The following is a 26,682-nucleotide window of genomic DNA, read 5'->3' as shown; positions in this document are numbered from 1 at the left end:
TAAAGATGAGGAAGAATCAGTTGAAGAACACTGAAACTCAAGAAGTCAGCATGCCTTCTTTCCTCCAGATGATTACATCAACTGTTCAGCCTGTTCAAGTTTTCAGAACTGGCCAGAGGCCGACATGTCTGCAATGATACAAGTAGAATTCAGAATGTGGGTAGAAACAAAGTTCACTAAGTGAAAGAAGTATGTCAACATCCAATGCAAGGAGGCCAAAAATCATTGTAAAACATCGCAGGAGCTAACAGGCAATATATCCAGTATAAACAACATTACTGGTGCTCACTTTGGCAGCACATATATTAAAATTGGAATGATTCAGAGAAGATTAGCATGGCCCCTGCTCAAGGAGGACTTAAAAATTCATGAAGCATTGCATATTTGTAGAAAAAATCAATATCGTGAAAATGGCCATACTACCCAAAGTAATTTATAGATTCAATGCTGTCCCCATCAAGCTACCAATGACCTTATTCACAGAACTGGAAAAACCCACCTTAAACTTCATATGGAAGCAAAAGAGAGTGTGGATATCCAAGACAATGATAAGCACAAAGAACAAAGCCAGAGGCATCATGCTACCCGATTTCAAACTATAATACAAAGCTACAGTAATCAAAACAGCATGGTACTGGTACTAAAACAGAGAAATAGACCAATGGAACAGAACAGAGGTCCTGGTGGCAATGGCACTCATCTACAACCGTCTCATCTTTGACAAACCTGAGAAAGACAAGCAATGGGAAAAGGATTTCTTGTTTAATAATTGTTGTTGGGAAAACAGGCTACCAGTGTCCAGAAAGCAGAAACTGGACCTCTTCCTTTCACCTTACAGTAGAATTACCTCCAGATGGATTAAAGATCTAGACATAAGACCTAATGCCATAAAAAAATCTAGACAAAAAATAGGAAAAGCCATACAGGACATAAGTGTAGGCAAGTACTTCATGACTAAAACACCAAAAGCATTGGCAACAAAAAGGAAAATAGACAAATGGGACCTTATTAAACTCCAGAGCTTATGTACAGCAAAAGAAACCATCATTAGAGTGAGCCAGCAACCAGCAGAATGAGAAACAATTATTGCAATCTACCCATCTGACAAATGGCTGATATCCATAATCTACAAAAAATAAAGAAGATTTACAAGGAAAAAAACAAGCAAACCCTTTCAAAAGTGGACAAAGGATATGAACAGACACTTTTGAAAAGAAGATATATATGAGGCCAATAAACATGTGAAAAAATACTCATCATCACTGGTTATTAGAGAAATCAAAATCACATTGAGATATCTCCTCATGCCAGTTAGAATGGTGACCATTAAAAAATCTGGAGACAACAGATACCAGAGAGCATGTGGAGAAATAGGAACAATTTTACAGTGTTGCTAGAAGTACAAACTAGTTGAACCATTGTGGAAGGCAGTGTGGCACTTGCTCAAGGGCCTGGAAACTGTAATTCCATTTGACCCAGCAATCCCATTACTGGGTATATACCCAAAGGATTATAAATCATTCTATTATAAAGAAACATGCACACGTATGTTCACAGTGGCACTGTTTACAATGGTAAAGAACTGAAAACAGCCCAAATTTCCAGAGATGATAAACTGGACAAGGAAAATGTGACACACATACACCACGGAATATTATGCAGCCACAAAAAACGATGAGTTTGTGTCCTTTGTAGGGACATGAATCAATCTGAAAACCATCATTCTCAGCAAACTGACAGAAGAACAGAAAATCCAACACTGCATGTTCTCACTCATAGGCAGGTGATGAATAATGAGAACACATGGACACAGGGAGGGGAGCATCACACACTGGGGTCTTTTTGGGGGTGGCCAACAGGGGGACACCAGGGGTTGGGGAGGTCAGGGAGGGATTACCTGAAGAGAAATGCCAGATATATGTGACGGAATGGAGGCAGGAAACCACATTGCCATGTGTGTACCTATGCAACAATTCTGCATGATCTGCATGTGTACCCTATAACCTGAAGTACAGCTTTTAAAAAAAGAATAAACTGATGTGATAGAGCTGAAAAGCACACTACATGAGTTTTATAATGCAGCCACATGGTAATTGTGTGTGATTGCCTTATAAAAATTTTTGTAATGTGTGTGGGCACCCAAGGGTGCCCTGTAAGCAGGTATGGCCAGGCTGGGGTCCTGGGAGAGGCAAGCAGACTAAGGAGTGCTGAGGTCAGACCAGCACCATCTCATGTGCAAGACCAACTAGTAGAACAGATCAAGCAAATGTAAGAGTCTCAGAGCTTGAAAACTGGCTTTCTGAAAGAAAAGAGGCAAGAATGGGGGAAAAGAATGAAAAGGAATGAACAAAACCTTTGAGAAATAAAGGATTATGTAAAAAGGTGAAATATATGCCTTATTAATGTACCTGAAAGAGATGACAAAAATGTAACCAAATTGGAAAACATATTTCAGAATATCATTCATCAGAATTTCCCCAACTTAGCCAGACAGAACAACATTGAATTCAGGAAATCCAGAGAATCTCACATATGCCACAAGAAGAACACCTCTAAAACACATAATCATCAGGTTCTGCGAGGTCAAAATGAAATAAAAATTGTCAAAGGCAGCTAGGGAGAAAGACAAAGTCACCTACAAAAGGAATCCCTTCAGACAAACAGTGAACCACTCAGCTGAAATCCCACAAGCCAGAAGAGATATTCAACTACTTAAAGAAAAAAATTTCAACCTGGAACTTCAAGTCCAGCAAAACTAAGTGTCATAAGTGAAGGAGAAATAAGATCATTTTCAGGCAAGCAAATGCTGAGGGAATTCATTACCAGCAGATCTACCTTACAAGAGCTCCTGAAAGTAGAATTTAATATGGAAAGAAAAGATCATCACCAGCCACTACAAAAATGCACTGAATTACACAGACCAGTGATGCTAAAAAACCAACCACGTATGCAAGTCTGTGAAGTTATCAATTAGGAGCGTGATGACAGGATCAAATCCTTACATATCATTGCTAACTTTAAATGTAAATGGGCTAAATGCTCCAATTGAAAGACATAGGGCAGCAAGATAGATAAAGAGCCAAGACTCATTTGAGTATGCTGTCTTTAAGAGACCCATGTCACATGAACTCCCACACATAGGCTCAAAATGAATGGAGAAAAATCCTTCAAGTAAATGGGAAACAGAAAAAAGCAGGTGTTGCAATCCTGGTTTCTGACAAAACAGGCTATTCGAATACAGATAAAAAGAGAAGGACATGGGCCCGGCGCGGTGGCTCAAGCCTGTAATTCCAGCACTTCGGGAGGCCAAGGCGGGCGGATCATGAGGTCAAGAGTACAAGCCAATCCTGGCCAACATGGTGAAACCCCATCTCTACTAAAAATAAAAAAAAAAAAAAAAAAAATTAACTGAGCGTGGTGACATAAGACTGTAGTCCCAGCTACCTAGGAGGCTGAGTCAGGAGAATTGCTTGAACCCAGGACACAGAGGTTGCAGTGAGTTGAGATTGCACCACTGCACTTCAGTCTGGTGCCTGGCAACAGAGCGAGACTCTACCTCAGAAGAAAAAAAAAAAAAAAAAAGAGAAGGACATTACCAATGTGGCCCTGACCTTTAATAAATGTCATTATTGCTTGATACCAACCTGGGCTATCCTTATTGTTCAAACCAATAGGATAGATGATTTGCTGAGGTTTGGGAGCTTCTGCCCTCCGGAGCGTCCCAGATCTCCCAAAATTTGGTTCAGAGCTAAGGCTGATTTTGCTTTACAGCTCCTTTTATGAAGTTTTTCTCATTTCTGGTAAGGAAGACAAGTTGTTCTGCTTCCATGATGGTGGAGAGCAGGCACTTCGTTTCTTGAGTCTCAGCTTGCTTCTGGCAGGAAATGTGGGTGTGAATTTTTTCCTACTTCTAAGATGGTAGAGAACAGTCATCAGCCTGAGCCTTATTTCCAAGTAAGTGGCTAAATTAGAGATTTGTCTTAAAATTTTTCCTTAATAACTAAAAGTTAAGATTACCAACCACTTAGTTTTAATTTCTCCTTAACATTATGATACTCAGTAATCATATTTATTGTACATTTTTTTATTTTCTTAACTTTTTTATTTATTTATGTTTGGGATTTTGTTGTTATTTCACTTTTCTTTCATCAATTATGACTATATCTTTCTGACTTGGTCAAATCCAAGGGAATATTCAAATTTTAGGAAGCAAGTCATCTGAATTGGCTAAAACTCTTGTAGCTGCCAAGTACGTATTTTCTAATTCGCAGAAATTTCTTCTTTTTTTTAACCTAGTTAAAAAAATTTTCTGTCACATTAGGCCATCTTTTACCAGCCAAGGCCAGACGGAAGGAGCACTGGTGACCTTCCAATCCTAAGATTCTGCCCTGTTCCCTACAGCAACCTGAGTTTGGTTCCTAAGTCTAGTTCTTTCTGGTTTGGTATTTGTTACTTTTAAAATATCAGCAGTTTTTCCCAGCTATGATGTCGTAGTAAGAGATTCAAAAGGATTTCCTTTAAGAGCTTCATAATTAAAAGCAGATTGGGGACAAGAGATCCAAGATGGCTGATCACTAGCAGCTCGGGATTGTAGCTCCCAGTGAAAGTGCAAAGAACGAGAGGACACCACACCGTCACATGAATTCTTGTTGCTCACGCACCAGGAGATTCCCAGTTGAGGAGCCCCATGGGTCGCTATCGCGACTCTTGTGACCGGCGAGGCGGTTTTGCCAGTGCCTCAGAGCGTCAGTTCTTGGTGCAGAGTCAGAAAAGCACCATCAATCTTAACACTGCTGATTTAGTCAGCGCAGTGGGTTGCTCAGATTTTGGCATTGAGAATCAGTAAGTTGGACATCCACTCAGAAACCCAATTACAAAGACGGTAAATACAAAGACCACAGATGGATAAATTTATATCAAAGGGAAGAAAACAGCCAAAAAAGGCTGAGAATACCCAAGATCAGAACGCCTCTCCCTCAGCAGGGGATCACAGTTCCTCATCAGCAACGGAACAAGGCTTGATGGAGAACGAGTGTGTTCCAATTACAGAAGCAGGCTTCAAAATGTGGATAATGAGAAACTTCTGTGAATTAAAAGAACTTGTTCTAACTCAATCTAAAGAAACAAAGAACTTAAAAAAAGGTTTGATGAAATCTTAACAAGAATACACAATTTAGAGAAGAATATAAGTGAATTGATGGAGCTGAAAAACACAATATGAGAACTACGTGAAGTATGCACAAGTTTTAACAGCCGAATTGATCAAGCAGAAGAAAGGATATCAGAGGTCGAAGACCAACTCAATGAAATAAAACAAGAAGACAAGATTAGAGTAAAAAGGACAAAATCGAACAAGCAAAGTCTTCAAGAATTATGAGACTATGTGAAAAGACGTAATCTACGCTTGATAGGTGTACCTGAATGTGACGAAGAGAATGAATCCAAGCTGGAAAATATGCTTCAGGATATTATTCAGGAAAATTTTTCCAACCTAGTAAGGCAGGATAATCTTCAACTCCAGGTAATACAGAGAACACCACAAAGATATTCCTCAAGAAGAGCAACTCCAAGGCACATAGTCATCAGATTCACCAGGGTTGAAATGAAGGAGAAAATACTAAGGGCAGCCAGAGAGAAAGGTCAGGTTACCCACAAAGGGAAGCCTATCAGACTTACAGCAGATCTCTCAGCAGAAACCCTACAAGCTGGAAGAGAGTGGGGACCAATATTCAACATCCTTAAAGAAAAGAACTTTCAACCAAGAATTTCACATCCAGCCAACCTAAGCTTCATAAGTGAAGGAAAAATAAAGTTTTTTCTGAATAAACAAGGCACTCAGAGATTTCATCACCACTAGACCTGCTTTACAAGAGCTTCTGAAAGAACCACTACACATAGAAAGGAACAAACAGTATCAGCCTTTCTAAAAAATACTAAAAAGAGCATCAATAAAATGAAGAATTTACATCAACTAATGGGCAAAATAGCCAGCTAATATTAAATGACAGTATTAAACTCACATATGTCATTATTAATTCTAAATTTAAATCGACTAAATCCCCCAATCCAAAGACAGACAGCCAATTTGAATAGAAAAGTAAAACCCATCAGTATGCTGCATCCAGACCCATCTCACATTCAAGGATACAAAAAGACTCAAAACAAGTGATGGAGAAAGATTTACCAACCAAACAGAGAGCAAAAATAAATAAATAAAAAGCAGAAGTTAAAATTTTTGCCTCTGACAAAATAGTCGTTAAAGCAACAAAGATCAAAGAAGCAAAGAAGGACATTATACAATGATAAAAGGATCAATGCAACAAGAAGAAGAGCTAAAGATCCTAAATATATACGCACCCAATAAAGGAATACCCAGACATACAAGACTAATAAAGAGACTTAGACTCCCACACAATAATAGTGGGAGACTTCAAAATTATTATTAGACACATCAATGAGACAGAAAATTAACAACGATATCCAGGACTTGAACTCAGATCTGGAACACGTAAGCATAATTAACATTTATAGAACTCTTCACTTTAAATACACAAAATATACACTCTTATCAGTACCACATCATATCAACTTACAAATTTAAACGAAATGTTGGTTGGCTCCTTGTTTGTTATTCTGTTCCCTCATTTTCTTTTATGTCTCCATTATAGGACAATTGTAGGCATACCCATATTTAGATTGCATTCTAGCCTGGGCAATAAAGCAATACCCCCATCCTCTCTCCCTCTTCCTCTTTCTCTTTCTTCCTCTTCTTTATGCTTTTTCTTAAAAAAAAAAAAAAAAAATTACACAAAGTAGCTGGGCGCGGTGGCTCAAGCCTTTAACCCCAGCACTTTGGGAGGCCGAGGTGGGTGGATCACGAGAAAAAAAAAAAAAAAAAAAAAAAAAAAAAGCAGATTTCTTATTCTTATTATTATTATGCTTTAAATTCTGTGGTACATGTGCATGTTTGTTACATAGGTATACACATACCGTGGGGGCTTCTTGCACCCATCAACCCATGATCTACCTTAGGTATTTCTCCTAATGCTATTCCTCCACTAGGCCCAACCGCAACAGGCCCCGGTGTGTGATATTTTCGTCCCTGTGTCTATGTACTCTCACTGTTCAACTCCCACTTATGAGTGAGAACATGTGGTGTTTTGTTTTCTGTTCTTGTGTCAGTTTGCTGAGAATGATGGTTTCTAGCTTCATCCATGTCCCTGAGAAGGACACAAACTCATCCTTTTTCATGACTCTATAGTATTTCATGGTGTATATGTGCCACATTTTCTTTATACAGTTTATTATTGATGGACATTGGGGTTGGTTCCAAGTTTTTGCTGTTGTGAACAGTGCCACAGTAAACACACATGTGCATATGTCTTTGTGGTAGAATGATTTATAATTCTGTGGTTATATACCCAGTAATGGGATTGCTGGGTCCAATGGCATTTCTATTTCTAGATTGTTGAGGAATCACCACACTGTCTTCCACAATGGTTGAACTAATTTACACTCCCACCAACAGTGTAAATGAGTTCCTATATCTCTACATCCTCTCCAGCATCTGTTGTTTTCTGACGTTTAAAATTATTGTTTTTTTGAAATGACAAGTGATGATGAACTTTTCATTATATGTTTGCTGGCTTCATAAATGTCTTCTTTCCAGGAGTGTCTGTTTATATTCTTTGCCTACTTTTTGATGGAGTTGGTTTTTTTCTGGTAAACTTAAGTTCTTTATAGATTCTGCATATTAGTCCTTTGTCAGATGGATAGATTGCAAAAATTTTCTCCCACTCTGTGGGTTGCCCATTCACTTCGATGATAGTTGTGTTTTGTTTCATTTTAGTTTTCTGTGAAGAAGCTTTTTAGTTTATTTAGATCTCATTTGTCAATTTTGACATTTGTTGCCATTGCTTTTGGTGTTTTAGTCATGAAGTCTTTGCCTATGCCTATGTTCTGAATGGTATTGCCTAGGTTTTTTTCTAGGGTTTTTATAATTTTAGGTCTTCACTTTTAGTCTTTTATCCATCTTGTGTTAATTTTTGTATAAGGTGTAATTAAGGGGTCCAGTTTCAGTTTTCTGCATATGGCTACCCAGTTTTCCCAACACCTTTTATTAAATAGGTAATCCATTCCCGATTGTTTTTTTGGTCTAGTTTGTCAAAGTTCAGATGGTTGTAGATGTGTGGCATTATTTTTGAGGGCTCTGTCCCATTCCATTGCTCTATATATCTGTGTTGGTTCCAGTACCATGCTGTTTTGGTTACTGTAGTTTGGTAGTATAGTTTGAAGTCAGGTAGCATGATGTCTCCAGTGATGTCCTGTTTGCTTTGCTATGCGGGCTCTTTTTTCATCCCATATGAAATTAAAGGCAGTTTTTGGCAATTCTGTGAAGAAAGTCACTGGTAGCTTGATGGGAATAGCATTGAATCTATGAATTAGTTTGAACCATGGGGCTATTTTTATAATGCTGATTTTTTTGTATCCATGAGCATGGATTTTTAAAATGTGTTTGTGACCTCTCTTATTTCTTTGAGCAATGGTTTGTAGTTCTCCTTTAAGAAAAACTTTGAGTACGGACCCAGGAAGGACAAGGCAGCGGTCTTGGTTCTCCGTGAGTCCATGCTTAACGTTGAACTTATATCCCTTTAAATACCAGCTGTTTCTCCAATTTAAGTTCATAGTAGTTGTAACTGATGGGTTGCCATAGGTTGTAGCTTGACTTATACCATGGAATTCATTCAAATTGCATATATAAACAGTTTCAGTATTGGCTGATTTAGAATGACAGTCTGACAAAATGTTTTCTTGGTATTCAATTAAGTTTTCTTCTACTTGGGTAGGAGTTTCAAAAACAAGTAAGTCTTTTCATTAAAATTCCAGGAAATCTTACACAGTCCTTAAACTATTTGGGATTATTTGACAAATGATGTGATTCTAAAGTTTCCAGAAATCAGTATTCAAGAGCTCTTTTTCATGGTCTTTCCATTATTTCAGGAACCTTCTAAAAGACACCATATTCTAGGACATTTTGTGCTTGTGAAGTTTTCAGAAACTGCATCAGTATTAAGCAGTTAAATGTGGAAATGATGTTAAATAGTTATAGTTACATGATTGACAAGAAAATTTGTTCATTTCTGTGGTCTACAGTTTATCATGGAAACAATATAATTGATAGCATATATTTTGACGTATTACAATTTTAGGAATTTCATACAATTTTCAAACGTATATGAACATTGATTACAATATAATCTGAAAAAGGTAAAATATTTCTTATTTTGACAGTGCTTCTTATGTAAAAATATGTCAAGTAATTCCATATATTTCTCTTTTCGATTTTTCAGTGCCCTCTTTTGCATTCCAAATTAAGAAGTCAAAAAGACTTAATTTTGAAGATAAAATTGGATTTGGGGAAGTGTATCAAATATATTAATATTGATATAAATATACTAAAGGCCTAAAACACTTGATATAAAATGGAATGCCAGGTCACAGTAAGTCATTCATTTAACCAAAATGGTAACTCAAAAAATGTTTAAAGGCAAAAGCCTTTACTCATTGTTAGAAGACTCAGTTTTTCAAGCAATGTGTGTCTTTCCCTTCTTTTTCCTGTAATTTGTTTGAGGAGAGACAGAAATCTTTTTTATTCTTTAATATTATGTTAAAATCATATTCAAGAAAGAAAGCCAAATTTCTCTCTTGCATTAGTGTACTGTTAATGGCAACTCAAATTTTTAATAAAACCTTAAAGATGAATTCATCCAGTCTTCATCAGTTTGACTATAAGTTGAAATTCTTATAAGCTTTTGATAACCTTTTACAAATTTGTATTAAACAAAATTAGTGCTCTAAGAAAACCCTGTTGTGTTTTTATTCCAATGTTCAATTTATGGAAAAACTGAACAATACTCCTTTAAATTTAGCCAGTGTGTTCACACGGTGTTTCTTTTACAAGATGACTAGTTCACAAACCTTCCACAACTTGCTCAAACCTTTAGCTTCATTCTATTTAAGTCAAAACACTTTTTAACCTTCTGTACTAAGCAAAATTTACATTCTAATGTCTTATAATGTTTTACTGAAAGCACATTTCATTTTTTCCACAAAGCTTCCATGTAAAACTTTTTCATTAGTTTCAATTACATGTTACTATGTTAGCTCTTAGCAATTTTTTTTTTTTTTTTTTTTTTTTGTGAAACACCTGGCAGGTAAGTGGTTTTAATGTTGTACTAAGTATGAAGCCTAGGACACCAGACACAAGTGCATGTAAAGTCTGACTTTTTAAAGCATAGCCTGGGACCACGGCTAACTCCACATGTTCCCAGACCTTACCTAGAATCTAGTGACTCCAAAGCAGGTAAGTTGAGCAAATTTTAAAAGTCGAAAAAAGCAGTTTATTACTTTAAAGCATTTTACAAACCTAATATCTGACCTGCCTAATTTAGAGCTAATGTCTTTATTTTACCAATAAACTTTAAACCTGTCTTTATTTCTCAAATATTACTAACATCATGCGAAGTAAAAGGTACTAGAGTTCTTATTCTTCTGAAAGAATTAATTTGATTTAAACATTTATTATTTTAAAGCCAATTAAAGTCCTTTTTTATTTATAAACATCACCCACAACACAGAAAAATACACAGAATAGATCCAGTAGTCGTAAGATTTTTCATTTGCCAGTTTTTGGTTTTCTTTTTTCCTTTTTTTTTTTTTTACATTGAACTGATGATATTCATATACATAGATTGCCATCAAATGTTTCAATTTAACAGGAGATTATAGAACACACTTTAACAGTATTCTAATTTGAAGAAAATATATATTTAGGTAAGGATTCATAGCATTTATCTTTTATAACACTTTTAATTTAGCATTTGTGTACTGTAACATTTCTATATATAATATTTTATGTATGTTACTCCTATTTGTAAAGATTACACATATCTCAGAGGTGAAGACTGTAAATATTAAATGTATTCATTCTCCTATCTTCTGAAGCACTTAAGTCAGAGGAACTAAATTATTCATTCTAATTTGACGACTCACTATCTTGTAACATATTATAATACTTAGAAGAGCTCAGTAAAACAAAGCTCTAGTTACCTTGAAATTGTTTGTTTTTAAAACTTCATTAGGAAATAAATTCCAGTTCAAATTTTATTAATTATGCCCCTTGTTCTTCCATGTCTTTCCAACATAGGATTAGAAAGACTTTCTTTATAAGATTAGACTCAGGGAATTAGTACCCAATGTTGAAATTGGCTCTCAGGAAAGCTTCCAGAGAGGAAGGCTCCTAGTTGGGGACAGATAATCCTCATTTTTATTATTGTACACCGTTGCTTCCCTGAAAGTAAAGGAGAATCCTTGGGGATCGTGATCTATTTCTCTTCACTTTTTCTGATTTCCCTTCCCATGGTCAGGAATTTTTTTTTTTTTTTTTTTGTAATTAAGTTCTGAAGTGCATGTGCAGATCTTGCAGGATTGATGCATAGGTAAGCACATGTCATGGTGGTTTGCTGCCTGCATCCCCTCATCACCTACATGAGGCACTTCTCCCAATGTTCTTGTGCTGTGTTTTTCAGCTCCCTGAAGTCATTTATGTTCTTCTCTAAGCTGATTATTCTAGTTAGCATTTCATCTAACCTTTTTTCAAGGTTTTTAGCTTCTTTGCATTAGGTTAGAACATGTTCCTTTATCTCAGAGAAGTTTGTTATTACACATCTTCTGAAGCCTGCTTCTGTCAATTCATCAAATTCATTCTCCATCCAGTTTTGTTCCCTTGCTGGTTAGGAGTTGTGATCCCTTGGAGGAGGAGAGTCATTCTGGTCTGTGGCGATTTCATTTTTTGTGTGTTTTTTTCTTCCATACTTTGTGGATTTTTCTACATTTGGTCTTTGAAGTTTGTGACTTTTGGATGGGATCTCTGAGTGGACATGCCTTCTGTTGATGTTGAAGCTACTTCTTTCTCTTTTTTTTTTTTTTTTTTTTTTCAGTTTTTCTTCCAACAGGCCTCTCTGCTATAGAACTACTGGCGGTCCACTGGAGAGTGTGTTTGCCTGGGAATCCCCTGTGGTGCTGCAGAACAGCAAAGATTGCTGCCTGTTCTTTCCTCTTGTAGCTTCATCCCAGAAGGGTACCCACCAGATATCAGCCAGAACTCTCCTCTATGAGGTATCTTTTTGGATATATGGGGGTCAGTGAGTCACTTGAGGAGTCAGTCTCTCCCTTATCTGAGCTCAAGTATTGGGCTGGGAGCTTCATTGCTCCATTGAAAGCTGCTGGCCAGGGACGTTTAAGTCTGCTGCAGCAGAACTCACAGTTACCCCTTTCCCAGGTGCTCTGTTCCTGGAAGGTGATGTTTTATTTGTAAGTCTCTGATGTGCTGCTGCCTTTTTGTGTCAGAGGTGTCCTGCTCAGCAAGGAGGGAGTCTAGTCGCAATCTGCCTGTAGAGGCACTGCTGAGCTGCTGTGGGCTCAGTCCAGATGCTGTGTAAACTTTGCTTTTGTTTACACAGGTAAGGTTAGAACTGCCTCGGCATCGGTGGATGCCCTTTCCCCCACTGAGCTCCATCATCCCGGGTTGAGCTCAAACTGTTCTGCTGACTGCAAAACTGTCATGCCAGTGGGCTTCAGTTGGCTGGTCTTTGTTGTGGGACACCTGCCACTCAAGGTCACTTGGCTCCCTGCCTTCAGCTCCCCTTTTTTCTGGGGAGCGGGAGGCTCTGTCTTGCAGGCATTCCAGGTGCCAGCCAAAACGGCCACTGAGATTTGTGCTTAAAACTCATGTCACTGGCTGAAGTGGCCTCTCAGATTTGTGCTGGTCAGCCACAGCGCTTGTTGGCCCAGCTAAAATCTCCTGGTGTGGGATATAAAGACCATGGGACAAGTGCAGTATCTGAACTGAAGTGCAGGAGTGGCTTTAGAAGTTCCCCAATGGCCTCTGTTGGGTAGGAGGGACATCCTCCAGCCAGTTGCACTTCCCAGGTGAGTCAGTGCTCCACCCTGCCTCACTTTGCCCCCCTTAGGCTATGCCCACTGTGCAAGCAGTTCCATTGAGGTGAACCTGGTACCTTGGTTGGAAATGTCGAGGTCACTTGCCTTCTGCATTGTTCTCACTGGGAACTGTGCTCCAGAGCAGTTCCTATTCTGCCATCTTGGCAGAAGTATGGAAGCTTCTAAAGAAGCTTTAAGTGCTAGTAAATATAGATTAAATGAATGAATGATAGATAAGCAAAAGAATTCGAGAAAGAAGGCAGAAGGAAAAAGGAAGAAGAGACAGAAGAAAATGGAGGAGACCAGTGTGGCAGGGGGGAGGAGAAGAGAGAAAACTAATGGCTGTCATAATTTTATTTTAAAAACATTATCTACAATAATCAATATCACCCAATAGAAAAGTGTTATTTAAGGGGAACACTCAACCCATCAGCAATGAAAAGCAGCTAGTTCACTGAAATTGATATTCCATATCATCATCTAAGTCAAATATATTTTATTAATAATATTTGATTGATGAGAGAAGTAGCTTTTCTGTTTCTATTTTGGAGAGATAATCAAAACAAATGCCAGTGTTTACCATCCTTTCAAGCCATGTCCTCATATGTTTTAATTTTAGTGGGATAAGGGAAAAATGACTGTGGATAGTGACATTCCTCATTACTGTGACAACAGTCTCTCAAAGTTCTCACAGCACAATAATATAGTTTTACAGACCCATTTATCAAATACTTTCACCCGAAATTGAGAAAATATTTAAGGAGAATGAAACCAACTGGTGATTCTATTCTCATCATTTTTTAAGATTTTTTTTTAAATTTTTCTTTAAGTGCGTAGAATATCTGGCATTTCTCCCCAAGTTATTCTTCCGCACCCTCCACTCCCTGGCCGCCCTCCACTGTCCCTCTCCTAACCCCCACAACTGCCCCCAGTGTGTGACGCTTTTCTCCCTGAGTTCACGTGTTCTCATTGTTCCACACCCACCTATGAGTGAGAACATGTGGTGTTTGGCTTTCTGTTCTTGTGTCAGTTTCCTGAGAATGATGGTTTCCAGATTCATCCAAGTTCCAGTGAAGGACACGAACTCATCGTTTTTTATGGCTGCTTACTATTCCATGGTGTATATGTACCACATTTTCTTTGTCCAGTCTATCATTGATGGGCATTTGGGTTGGTTCCAGGTCTTTGCTATTGTACACAGAACTGCAATGAACATATGTGTGCATGTGTCTTTATAGTAGAACAATTAATAGTTCTTTAGGTATATACCCAATAATGGGATTGCTGGGTAAAATGGAATTTCTATTTCTAGATCCTTGAGAAATCGCCAGACTGCCTTCAACATTGGTTGAACTAATTTACACTCCCCCAACTGTGTAAGAGTGTTCCTATTTGTCCACATTCTCTCCAGTATCTGTTGTCTCTAGATTTTTTTGATGATCATCATTCTAAATGGCATGAGATGATATCTCAATGTGGTTTTATTTTGCATTTCTGAAATGACCACTGATGATGAGCATTTTTTCATGTTTCTTGGCCTCATATATGTCTTCTTTTGAAAAGTGTCTGCTCATATCCTTTTCCCACTTTTACATGGGGTTGTTTGTTTTTTTTCTTGTACATATATTTTAGTTCCTTGTAGATTCTGGATATTAGCTCTTTTTCAGATGGGTAGATCACAAACATTTTTTCCCATTCTCTTGGTTGCTGATTCACTCTAATGGTGATCCTTTTGCTGTACAGAAGCTGTGGAGGTTAATTAGATCACATTTGTCTATCTTGGCTTTTATTGCTATTGCTTTTGGTGTTTTAGTTAGGAAGTCCATGCCTATGCCTATGTCCTGTATGGTTTTGCCTACATTTTCTTCTAGAGTTTTTATGGTGTTAGGTTTTATGTTTAAATATTTGATCCATCTGGAGTTAATTTCAGTGTAAGGTGACAGGTAGGGGTCCAGTTTCTTCTTTCAGCATATTGCTAGTGAGTTTTCCGGACACACTTTATGAAACATGGAGTCCTTTCCTCATTGGTTGTTTTGCCAGGTTTGTCAAAGATCAGATGGTTGTACATGTGTGGTGTTTTTTCTGGGGTCTCTATTTTGTTCCATTGGTCTATGTCTCTGTTTTGGTACCAGTACCATGCTGTTTTGATACCAGTACCATGCTGTTTTGATTACTATAGCCTTGTAGTATAGTTTGAAGTCTGGCAATGTGATGTCCCTGGCTTTGTTCTTTCTGCTTAGAATTGTCTTGGCTATGTGGGATCTCTTGTGATTCTATATGAAGTAGAAAGTGGTTTTTTTTTTTCAGTTCTGTGAAGAAGTTCATTGGTAACTTGATGGAGATAGCATGGAATCTATAATTACTTTGGGCAGTATGGCCATTTTCATGATACTGATTCTTCCTAACCCTGAGCATGGAATATTTCTCCATCTGTTTGTGTCCTCTGTTATTTTGTTGAGCAGTGGTTTGTAGTTCTCCTTGAAGAGGTCCTTTACATACTTAGTTGTATTCCTTGGTATTTTATTCTCTTTGTATCAGTTGTGAATGGGAGTTTACTCTTAATTTGGCTCTATGTTTGTCTGTTGGTATATAGGAATGCCTGTGACTTCTACACAATTATTTTGTATACTGAGACTTTGCTGAAGTTGCTTATCAGTTTCAGAAGATTTTGGACTGAGACGATGGTCTTCTAAATATACAATCATGTCATCTGCAAATAGAGACACTATGACTTCCTTATTTCATAATCGATTACCCTGTATTTCTATTTCTTGGCTGATTGCTCTGGCTAGAATATCCAATAATATGTTGAATAGGAGTGGTGAGAGAGGGCATCCTTGTCCAGTGCCTGATTTCAAAGGAATTCTTCCAGCTTTTGCCCGTTCAGTATGATATTGAACTGAACAAGCTGTAGGCTTGTCATACATAGCTTTTATCATTTTATGCTAAATTCCGCCAGTAACTAGTTTATTGAGAGTTTTTACCATGAAGCGCTGTTGAATTTTATCAAAGACCTTCTCTGCATCTATTGAGATAATCATGTGGTTTTGGACTTTGGTTCCTTTATGTGATGGACTACATTTATGGATTTGCGTATGTTCAACCAGGCTTGCATTCCTGGGGTGAAGCCTACTTGTTCGTGACAGATAAGCTTCTAGATGTGCTGTTGCAGTCAGTTTGCCAGTATTTCATTGAAGATTTTTTCATCGATATTCATCATGGAGATTGGGCTGAAGTTTTCTTTTTTAGTTGAGTCTCTGCCCGGTTTTGGTATCAGGATGATGTTGGTCTCACAAAATGAGTTAGGGAGGATTCTCTCTCTTCGTATGGATTGATAGTTTCAGAAGGAATGAAACCAACTTCTTTTTGTATTTCTGGTAGAATTCATCTGTGAACCCTCTGGACCTGGACTTTGTTTGGTTGGTAGGCTATTGATTCCTGCCTCTAATTCAGCCCTTGTTATTGATCTACTCAGGGTTTCAACTTCCTCCTGGTTTCGTCTTGGTAGAGTACAAATGTCGAGGAATTTATTCATTTCATCCAGGTTTACTGGTTTATATGCATAGAGTTATTTGTAGGAATCTCTGATTGTAGTTTGTATTTCTGTGGAGTCGGTGATGATATCCCCTTTATCGTTTTCTATTGCATCTATTTCATTCTTCTCCCTTTTCTTTTTTATTAATCTGGCTAGGGCTCTGTCTATTTTGTTGATCTCTTCAAAAAATCTGCTCCTGGACTTATTGATTTTATGAAGGGCTTTTTGTGTCTCTGTCTCCTTCAGTTCTGTTCTGATCTTAGTTAATTCTTGTCTTCTGCTAGCTTTTGAGATTTTTTTGACCTTTCTCTTCTAGCTCTTTTAATTTTTACAATAGAGTGTCAATTTTAGATCTTTCCTTGCTTCTCTAGTTGGCATTTATTACTATAAATTGCCTTCTCGACACTGCTTTAAAAGTGTCCCGGAGATTCTGGCACGTTGTGTCTTTGTTCTCATTTGTTTCAAAGAACATCTTTATTTCTGCCTTCATTTCATTGTTTATCCAGTCGACATTCAGGAGCCAGTTGTTCTATTTTCATGAAGTTCTGCAGTTCTGAGTTAGTTTCTTAATTCTGAGTTCTAATTTGATTGCATATGGTCTGAGAGACGGTTATGATTTCATTTGTTTTGCATTTACTTAGGAGTGATTTATTTTAAATTATGTGGTCAGTTTTAGAGTAGGTGCTGTGTGGTGCTGAGCAGAATGTATATTCTATGGATTTGGGTTGGATATTTCTGTAGATGTCTATTAGGTCTGCTTGGTCCAGATCTGAGTTCATGTCCTGGACCTCCTTCTTAATTTTCTGTCTCAATGATATGTCTAACAGTGACAATGGAGTGTTAAAGTATCCCATTATTATGATGTGGGAGTCTAAGTCTCTTTGTAAGTCATTAAGGACTTGCATTATGTTCCTCGGTGCTACCCTGGTGCTCCTGTATTGAGTGCGTAAATATTTAGGATCGTTAGCTCTTCTTGTTGCATTGATCTTTTACCTTTATGTAATGCCCTTCTTTGTGTCTTTTGATCTTTGTTGTTTTAAAGTCCATTTTATCAGAGACTAGGATTGCAGCTCCTGCTTTTTATTTGCTCTCAATTTGCTTGACACGTCTTTCTGCATCCCTTTATTTTTAGCCTACATGTGTCCTTGCACAAGTGATGGGTTTCCTGAATACAGAACACTGATGGGTTTTGACATTTTATGCAATCAGATGGTCTATGTCTTTTAATTGGGTCATTTAGTCCACTTACATTTAAGGATAATTTTGTTATGTGTGAATTGGATACTGCCATTTTGACGCTAGCAGGCTGTTTTGTCCTTTAGTTGACACATTGTCTTCATTGTGTCGATGGTCTTTACCATTTGGTACATTTTTGGAGTGGCTGTTACTGATTGTTCCTTTCCTTGATTAGTGCTCCTTTCAGGAGCTCTAGTAAGGCAGGCCTGGTGGTGAGAAAATCTCTCAGTAATTGCTTGTCCATAAAGGATTTTCTTTCTCCTTCGAATGTGAAGCTTAATTTGGTTGGATATTAAATTCTAGGTTGACAGTTCTTTTCTCTAAGGATGTTGAATATTGGCCCCCACTCTCTTCTGGCTTGTAGGTTTTGTGTGGAGAGATCCACTGTGAGTCTGGTGGGCTTCCCTTTGAGGGTAACCCGACTTTCTCTTTTGCTGCCCTCAGCATTTTTTCCTTCATTTCGACCCTAGTGAATCTGACGATTATGTGTCTTGGGGTTGCTCTTCTTGAGGTATATCTTTGTGGTGTTCTCCATACTTCCTGGACTTGAATAGTGGCCTGCCTTGCTGGGTTGGGGAAGTTCTCCTGGATAATATCCTGAAGAGTGTTTTCCAGCTTGCATTCATTCTTTCTGTACACTGAGGTGTGCCTATCAAATGTAGATTAGGTCTTTTCACATAATCCCATATTTCTTGGAGGCTTTGTTCATTTCTTTTCACTCTTTCCTCTCTATTCTTGCCTTCTTATTTTACTTCATTGCATTGATTTTCAATCTCTGATACTTTTTCTTCTGCTTGGTCAGTTCTGCCTTTGAAACTTGTGTATGCTTCATGAAGTTGTTGTGGTGTGTTTTTCACCTCCATCAAGTCGTTTCTATTCTTCTCTAATCTATTTATTCTAATCAGTATATCATCTAACCTTTTTTCTAGGTTCTTAGTTTCTTTACATTGGGTTAGCACGCGTTCTTTTAGCTCTGAGAAGTTTGTTATTACCCACCTTCTGAAGCCGATTTCTGTCAATTCATCAGATTCATTCTCCATCTATCTTTGATCCTTAGCTGGTGAGGAGTTATGATCCCTTAAATGAGAAGAAGTCTTCTGGTTTTTGGTGTTTCCTTCCTTTTTGCGCTGGTTTCTTCCCATCTTAGTGGCTTTATCTACCTGTGGTCTTTGTACTTGGTGACTTTCAGGTGGGGTCTCTAAATGGATGCCCTTTTTATTGATGTTGAAGCTGTTTCTTTCCACTTAGTTTTCCTACTAACAGTCAGGCCCCTCTGCTGCAGGATCACTGGAGGTGCTGTCAAGATCCCACTCACCTGGAGATCACCCGTGGGACTGCAGAACAGCAAGGGTTGCTGCCAGTTTCTGCCTCCGCTATCCTCATACCAGAATGGTACCCACCAGATGTTGGCCTGAGCTTTCCTTTATGAGGTGTCTTTTTGTGTATATGGGGCTCAGAGAATTGCTTGAGGAGACATTCTGTCCCTTATAAGAGCTCAAGTGCTGTGCTGGGAGTTCTGTTGTTTTGTACAGAGCTGCTGAGCTGGTACCTTTAACTCTGCTGCAGCTGAACTCATAACCTGCTGTTTTCCCAGGTGCTCTGTCCTAGGAAGGTCAGCCTTATTTATAAGTTCCTGACATGCTGCTGCCTTTTTTCTTAGATGCCCTGCCTGGCACAAAGTAGTCTGCATTGGTAGTGGCAGACTGCCTTGGTATTGGGGGATGCCCTTCCCCCCACGAAGTTGGGCCATCCCAGTTCCAGCTGCGCTTTTTGTGAAACTCTTAATCCAGAGTGTTTCAGATTTCTTGTCTCGTGGGTGTGGTACCCATCAAGCCAGATCCCATCACCTGGTTTCCTGTCTCAGCCCCCTCCCTTTCAGTTGAATGGACAGCTCTGTCTCCCAGGCATTCCAGGCACCAGTTGAAATGGCCACCCAAACTTTTGTGAGTTTCTTTGTCCTGATGCATCCCTGGCTGAAACTGCTGAAATGAAAACTCATGGCACTTTTATGCTCAAGAATCTCCTGGTCTGTTGGCAGTGAAAACTTCTTTGGAAATGTAGTGAGCACTCACTCTCTGCACTGTTCTTGCTGGGAACTACATTCCGAAGATGTTCCTATTCAGGCATCGTGGATCTTCCTTAATCTTATGATTTCTAAGAAAAACTCTATAAGTCCTATCTTATTTATTATTAATATTTTGAATTAAATATTATTTAATATTTAATGTTTCCTTTGTATTATGTGTTTACACCACAGACGTAACGGTGATTTTCTGGAGGATCACTAGAACTAGCATCAGACAACATAGGGAAAATTCTTCACAATATACTATATACATCTGTGTGTATTACACACATGTACAGGTAAATACACACACACACACACATATATATACACACCTATATACATACACACACACACAAACACACACACACACACACACGTTTATTTTGAAACAGAGTCTCACACAGTCTGTCGCCCAGGTTGGAGTGCAATGGCATGATCTCAGCTCACAGCAACCTCCACCTACTGGTTCACGTAATTCTCCTACCTAAACCTTTTGAGTAGCTGGGATTACAGGTGCACACCACCATTCCTGGTTAATTTTTTTATTTTTAGTAGAGACGAAGTTTCCCTATGCTGGCCACACTGGTCTCGAACTTCTGACCTCATGATCCATGCACCTCAGCAGCTAGGATTATAGGTGTGAGCCACTGCGCCCAGCCACATGTAGAAGTGCAGTACTACATAGAACACTGAACATTACATGCTGCTGGGATTACAGGTGTGAGCCACAGTATCCAGCTGCATATATTTTTTTATTTCTCTTTTTAAGAATCCTGATCTTAAATGAGTTCACAGTTGGATGTAGAAGCGCAATGCTTAGATGCAGATGTGTACATATAGGATACAAAACTTAGATTTAAGTTATGAATAAATGTAATTCTTATAACTGACTATAACAGTATTAGAAAAGTCATATATTGATAAAACCTTCTTCAGAAAAAGGAACTTGAAAACTTAGAGGAACTGCTTCTGTCCAAATATATGCATAGCTAAGGCTCTTACAATGGTGTGGTTTATAGGATAGATATCAGAGTGTAAATCCAATTTTTAAAACGTAGTCAAATGTATTAATCTTATATTTTTTGCCTATGATTATTTTGTTATTCAGAGAAAGGCTTTTCCAATTCCAAAATTATTTAAAATCCTCTAGTGATTTATTTTTCGTGGTGTTTAAATCAATATTGAAACTTTCTGGAATTTACACTCTATTAGGTTTGAAGTTTTGTTCAACTTTTTTTCAGTTACATATTCACCATGGGAATTCTTTCATTATACAAATATACATCTTATGCTTTAAATTCAGAGGAAATTATGATATGTTATTCTATTGTGTGCTAACTAAAATGTTGCTTTGTTGACTTAGAATTCTCTTAGCCATAAGAAAGAAAAAGATCTCTTGCATGAAAATAGCATGTTCTGGGAAAAAAATTGCCATGCTTAGACTGGAACTAGACAAAATTCAACAGCAGAACCTGCTAAGGGAAAAAAAAAATTTTTGGAGGACATTGAAAGTGTGAAAGAAAAGAATGCTAATATTCAAAAGGCTATAAAATTGGATAAGGAAGAATGAACAAAGACAGTATTTAAAGACAGTGGACAGCTTAGCATTTTGACAACGAAGAATAAAATGGTCAGTTCTGAATTGGAAAATGTGAGACACAACTAGGAAACGCTGGAAATGAAAATTCAGTCATGTCCTTGTAGACTGGCTACTGCTCTACATGACTGTGACCAAAGCCAGATAGCAGAAAGAGACTTCTTTCCAGAGAACAAAACCTCAACAGGTTTATTTACAGGAGACAATGAATTCTCATACATCTAACCTGAAAGAGAACAGCAAGATTCTTTCTGAACAACTGTAATGCTTATTGTAAAAATTAACAGCCTAAAAATTCAGCTCCATCACACAAGATAAACTGTGAAAGAAAAGACAGGACAGGCTGCCATCTTTCCTGTTGGAGGAACTTAATTATTCCAGCCTGTGGGCATTGGAGAGTACAAACCGACCAGGGGCAGAAGAGTTCCCGCAGCACAGCACAGCTGCTTTACCAAATCATGGCCAGACTGCTTCTGTCAGCAGGCACCTGATCCTGTTCCTTCTTACTGAACAGGACCTCCCACCTCGTGCTTACAGCTACCCTCACAGGTGTTCCCTGGCCTATGGAGATATGAAACATTCCTTAGACAGAGCTCCCACAGAGAAAGGCAGGCCACCATCCTTGTTATTTGGATGACTGGGTTCTGGCCTTAGGGCTTTGTAGAACCCAAGCTGACCAGGGGTGTAAGTGGTAGCTCAGCACAGCAGAGCCACCTTGCAAAAACATGGCCAGACCCTTGTTTAAGTCAATCCCCAACCACATTTTTAGTCACTGGGTACAGCTTTTCAACCAGGGTCTCTGGCTGCCTTCACTGCTGTTCTCTGGCTGACAGATGTTTCAGGCCTCCTTGAATCAGAGCTTCCAGAGAGAGGACCAGACTGTAATCTTTGTTGTTTGGGCAACTCAGCCATTTCAACCTTGGGACTTCAGAGTGTCTGAGGGAACCAGGGGCTGAAGTGAACCCCCAGCACAGCACAACTGCTCTACAGAAACATGGCCAGACTTTTTTAAAAGCAAGTCTCTGATCTTGTTCCTCCTGACTAGACAAGACTTCTGAACTTGTTTCCAGCCACCTCTCGTAGTTGTGTCCAGATTGGCAACAGGATTGTACCTCAGTGGTACAGAGGTCCCAGAGGAAGAGGCAGGCTATTATCTTTGTCTTTTTGCAGGCTTCGCTAGTGATACCTTGAGTCGCTGGAAGATATGAGGCAATTAGGTACTGGAGTGAAACCCCAGTATACCACAGCAGCCTTATGGGAAAGTGGCTGAACCGTTACGTGGGTGCTGGCTTCCATATCTCCTCAATGAGCAAGTCCTCCTGGCTTGGGTCTTTATCCAGGACCCCACTGAAGCCAACAAGCCAGTAGCAACTTGGCAATTTCTTGGACAGAGCTTCACAGATAGACTGAAATCCTCTCTGCCACTGCCTCTGCAGTGGATCTGCCCTTGTTACCTTCAGAATATCAAGAAAGCAAAGACCCTAAGTGCCATATTGATAACTCTAACAAGCTGCAGTTGACCCAAGGAACAAGGCAGTCCATCTCTTGTGGATACCACTTACCCCCCACTGCTTATCACTGGACAGGGAACTCTGGCTTGGGCCCATAGAACAGACCCTCTATCCTGTGATGATTACACTAAGTGATGGCTAACTCACATCTCTCTGGGGTAGAGCCCCCAGGAGACAAGCAAAGTGATGGAGCAGGAAGCCAGCTGATGTGAAGCCCAGAGGGCAGGCACAGCTATCTCTCTAGGCTCTACTGGGTCTTATGAGACACTTTATCCCAGCACTTTAGGACTGTGGAGGTCTGATCAGCCACATCTCATGTGAAGATTGCCCAGCAGAGATCACGTATGTGATTTTCCCTATTAATAAAAGGAGACTTGCTTAAAAAAGAAGTCTGGCCACGTTTTTGTAGAGCAGCTGTGCTGTGCTGGGGCCTCACTTTTCAGAGAGTTATCAGAGGCGTGATATCTACTGGGCATTCTTGCACATGAGATGAAGCTGGTCTGACCTCAGCACTCCTTAGTCTGCTTGCATCTCCCAGGGCCCCAGCCTGGCCACACCTGCCTACAGGGCACTCTCAGCTGCCCACACCTTTGTTTCTGTGCCAGTGGACCATGCATGAGCAGTGAAGAGATGCAGCAAATTGGACTCTTCAGGCACGCACCCGCCTCTACATTGCCTCTCCATACTGAAGCTCTTTATACAAAAATGTCCTACGTCACTTTGCTGGTGTGTGTTTACATGAGTGGATTTTGCTGCACTTGCCCTACCAGCACATGGGAATGTAGCACGCACTTCAACCCACACCAACTCCCATTGAAGAAAGAGCCATGGTAGGCAGAGGAACAAAATCACAACCTCTGCCAACACCTTCTCCTTGTGCTAATTCTGTGCACGAAAAGGGAATGCTAATATACGTTGAGTGGTCCTTGCTGCTTAGGGGGTCACAGAGATGGCACCCAGACATGCACAGGCCAGCACCCCAGCCTGAACCAACACTACCTCCAATGCAACAGCACACACAGAAGGGGTATTCTGGCCGCCACCAAGCTGTCTTGCCTCCACCACTTCCACCACTGGGCAAATGCCAACAGGGAAGCAGGCAGTTTTGCATCTGCTAACACTCTGCCACAGCTGCCCCACTTTGCTGCCTTCAGTGCAGTATACTCCAAACTTTGAGGAGCCAGAGAACAAAGTTGAGACCCAATATAAGTTTCCCAGAGTTAAAGCACACAGCCCAGGAATTGAGAGGTGAATTTTGGCCCCCTAAAATCCTCCAAAACCAAAGGCAGCTGCCTGATTCTACTTTAAACCACAAGCAAACCCTCAAGATGATCAAATATGATAAAAGAAAAATTTCCTGTTCAAAGGTCAGCAACCTCAAAGGTTGAAGGTGAATAAGCTCATAAAGATGAGGAAGAATCAGTTGAAGAACACTGAAACTCAAGAAGTCAGCATGCCTTCTTTCCTCCAGATGATTACATCAACTGTTCAGCCTGTTCAAGTTTTCAGAACTGGCCAGAGGCTGACATGTATGCAATGATACAAGTAGAATTCAGAATGTGGGTAGAAACAAGGTTCACTAAGTGAAAGAAGTATGTCATCATCCAATGCAAGGAGGCCAAAAATCATTGTAAAACATCGCAGGAGCTAACAGGCAATATATCCAGTATAAACAACATTACTGGTGCTCACTTTGGCAGCACATATATTAAAATTGGAATGATTCAGAGAAGATTAGCATGGCCCCTGCTCAAGGAGGACCTAAAAATTCATGAAGCATTCCATATTTGTAGAAAGAATCAATATCGTGAAAATGGCCATACTACCCAAAGTAATTTATAGATTCAATGCTGTCCCCCTCAAGCTACCAATGATCTTATTCACAGAACTGGAGAAACCCACCTTAAACTTCATATGGAAGCAAAAGAGAGTGTGGATATCCAAGACAATGCTAAGCACAAAGAACAAAGCCAGAGGCATCATGCTACCCGATTTCAAACTATAATACAAAGCTACAGTAATCAAAACAGCATGGTACTGGTACTAAAACAGAGAAATAGAGTAATGGAACAGAACAGAGGTCCTGGTGGCAATGCCACATATATACAACCATCTCATCTTTGATAAACCTGACAAAGACAAGCAATGGGAAAAGGATTTCTTGTTTAATAATTGTTGTTGGGAAAACAGGCTACCAGTGTCCAGAAAGCAGAAACTGGACCTCTTCCTGATACCTTACAGTAGAATTACCTCCAGATGGATTAAAGATCTAGACATAAGACCTAATGCCATAAAAAAATCTAGACAAAAAATAGGCAAAGCCATTCAGGACATAGGTGTAGGCAAGTACTTCATGACTAAAACACCAAAAGCATTGGCAACAAAAAGGAAAATAGACAAATGGGACCTTATTAAACTCCAGAGCTTATGTACAGCAAAAGAAACCATCATTAGAGTGAACCAGCAACCAGCAGAATGAGAAACAATTATTGCAATCTACCCATCTGACAAATGGCTGATATCCATAATCTACAAAGAAATAAAACAGATTTACAAGGAAAAAAACAAGCAAACCGGTTCAAAAGTGGACAAAGGATATGAACAGACACTTTTGAAAAGAAGATATATATGAGGCCAATAAACATGTGAAAAAATACTCATCATCACTGGTTATTAGAGAAATCAAAACCACATTGAGATATCACCTCATGCCAGTTAGAATGGTGACCATTAAAAAATCTGGAGACAACAGATACCAGAGAGCATGTGGAGAAATAGGAACACTTTTACAGTGTTGCTAGAAGTACAAACTAGTTGAACCATTGTGGAAGGCAGTGTGGCACTTGCTCAAGGGCCTGGAAATTGTAATTCCATTTGACCCAGCAATCCCATTACTGGGTATATACCCAAAGGCTTATAAATCATTCTATTATAAAGAAACATGCACACGTATGTTCACCGTGGCACTGTTTACAATGGCAAAGACCTGAAAATAACCCAAATGTCCAGAGATGATAGACTGGACAAGGAAAATGTGACACACATACACCATGGAATATTATGCAGCCACAAAAAACGACGAGTTTATGTCCTTTGTAGGGACATGAATCAATCTGGAAACCATCATTCTCAGCAAAGTGACAGAAGAAAGAAAATCCAACACTGCATGTTCTCACTCATAGGCAGGTGATGAATAATGAGAACACATGGACACAGGGAGGGGTGCATCACACACTGGGGTCTTTTTGGGGGTGGCCAACAGGAGGACACCAGGGGTTGGGGTGGTCAGGGAGGGATTACCTGAAGAGAAATGCCAGATGTATGTGACTGGATGGAGGCAGGAAACCACATTGCCATATGTGTACCTATGCAACAATTCTGCATGATCTGCATGTGTACCCTATAACCTGAAGTACAGCTTTTAAAAAAAGAATAAAGTGATGTGATGAGCTGAAAAGCACACTACATGAATTTTTATAATGCAGCCACATGGTAATTGTGTGTGATTGCCTTATAAAAATTTTTGTAATGTGTGTGGGCACCCAAGGGTGCCCTGTAAGCAGGTGTTGCCAGGCTGGGGTCCTGGGAGAGGCAAGCAGACTAAGGAGTGCTGAGGTCAGACCAGCACCATCTCATGTGCAAGACCAGCTAGTAGAATAGATCAAGCAAAGGTAAGAGTCTCAGAGCTTGAAAACTGGCTTTCTGAAAGAAAAGAGGCAAGAATGGGGGAAAAGAA

The 26,682-nt window shown here is 39.3% G+C and overlaps 2 non-coding genes across 2 annotated transcripts; both read left to right on the top strand.

Moving 5' to 3' along the window:
• Positions 1 to 281: 281 nt before the first annotated feature.
• LOC141583362 (U6 spliceosomal RNA) lies at positions 282 to 388 on the top strand. Its single transcript, XR_012516019.1, has one exon. It is a non-coding gene; the product is annotated as a U6 spliceosomal RNA (small nuclear RNA).
• Positions 389 to 24,630: 24,242 nt separating this feature from the next.
• On the top strand, positions 24,631 to 24,737 carry LOC141583380 (U6 spliceosomal RNA). Its single transcript, XR_012516036.1, has one exon. It is a non-coding gene; the product is annotated as a U6 spliceosomal RNA (small nuclear RNA).
• The last annotated feature ends 1,945 nt before the right edge of the window (positions 24,738 to 26,682 follow it).

Source organism: Saimiri boliviensis (genome assembly GCF_048565385.1).
Source record: "Saimiri boliviensis isolate mSaiBol1 chromosome 19 unlocalized genomic scaffold, mSaiBol1.pri SUPER_19_unloc_4, whole genome shotgun sequence".
NCBI lineage: Eukaryota > Metazoa > Chordata > Mammalia > Primates > Cebidae > Saimiri > Saimiri boliviensis.
The sequence above is the reverse complement of the archived record's forward strand: the minus strand, read 5'-3'. Positions and strand labels throughout refer to the sequence as shown.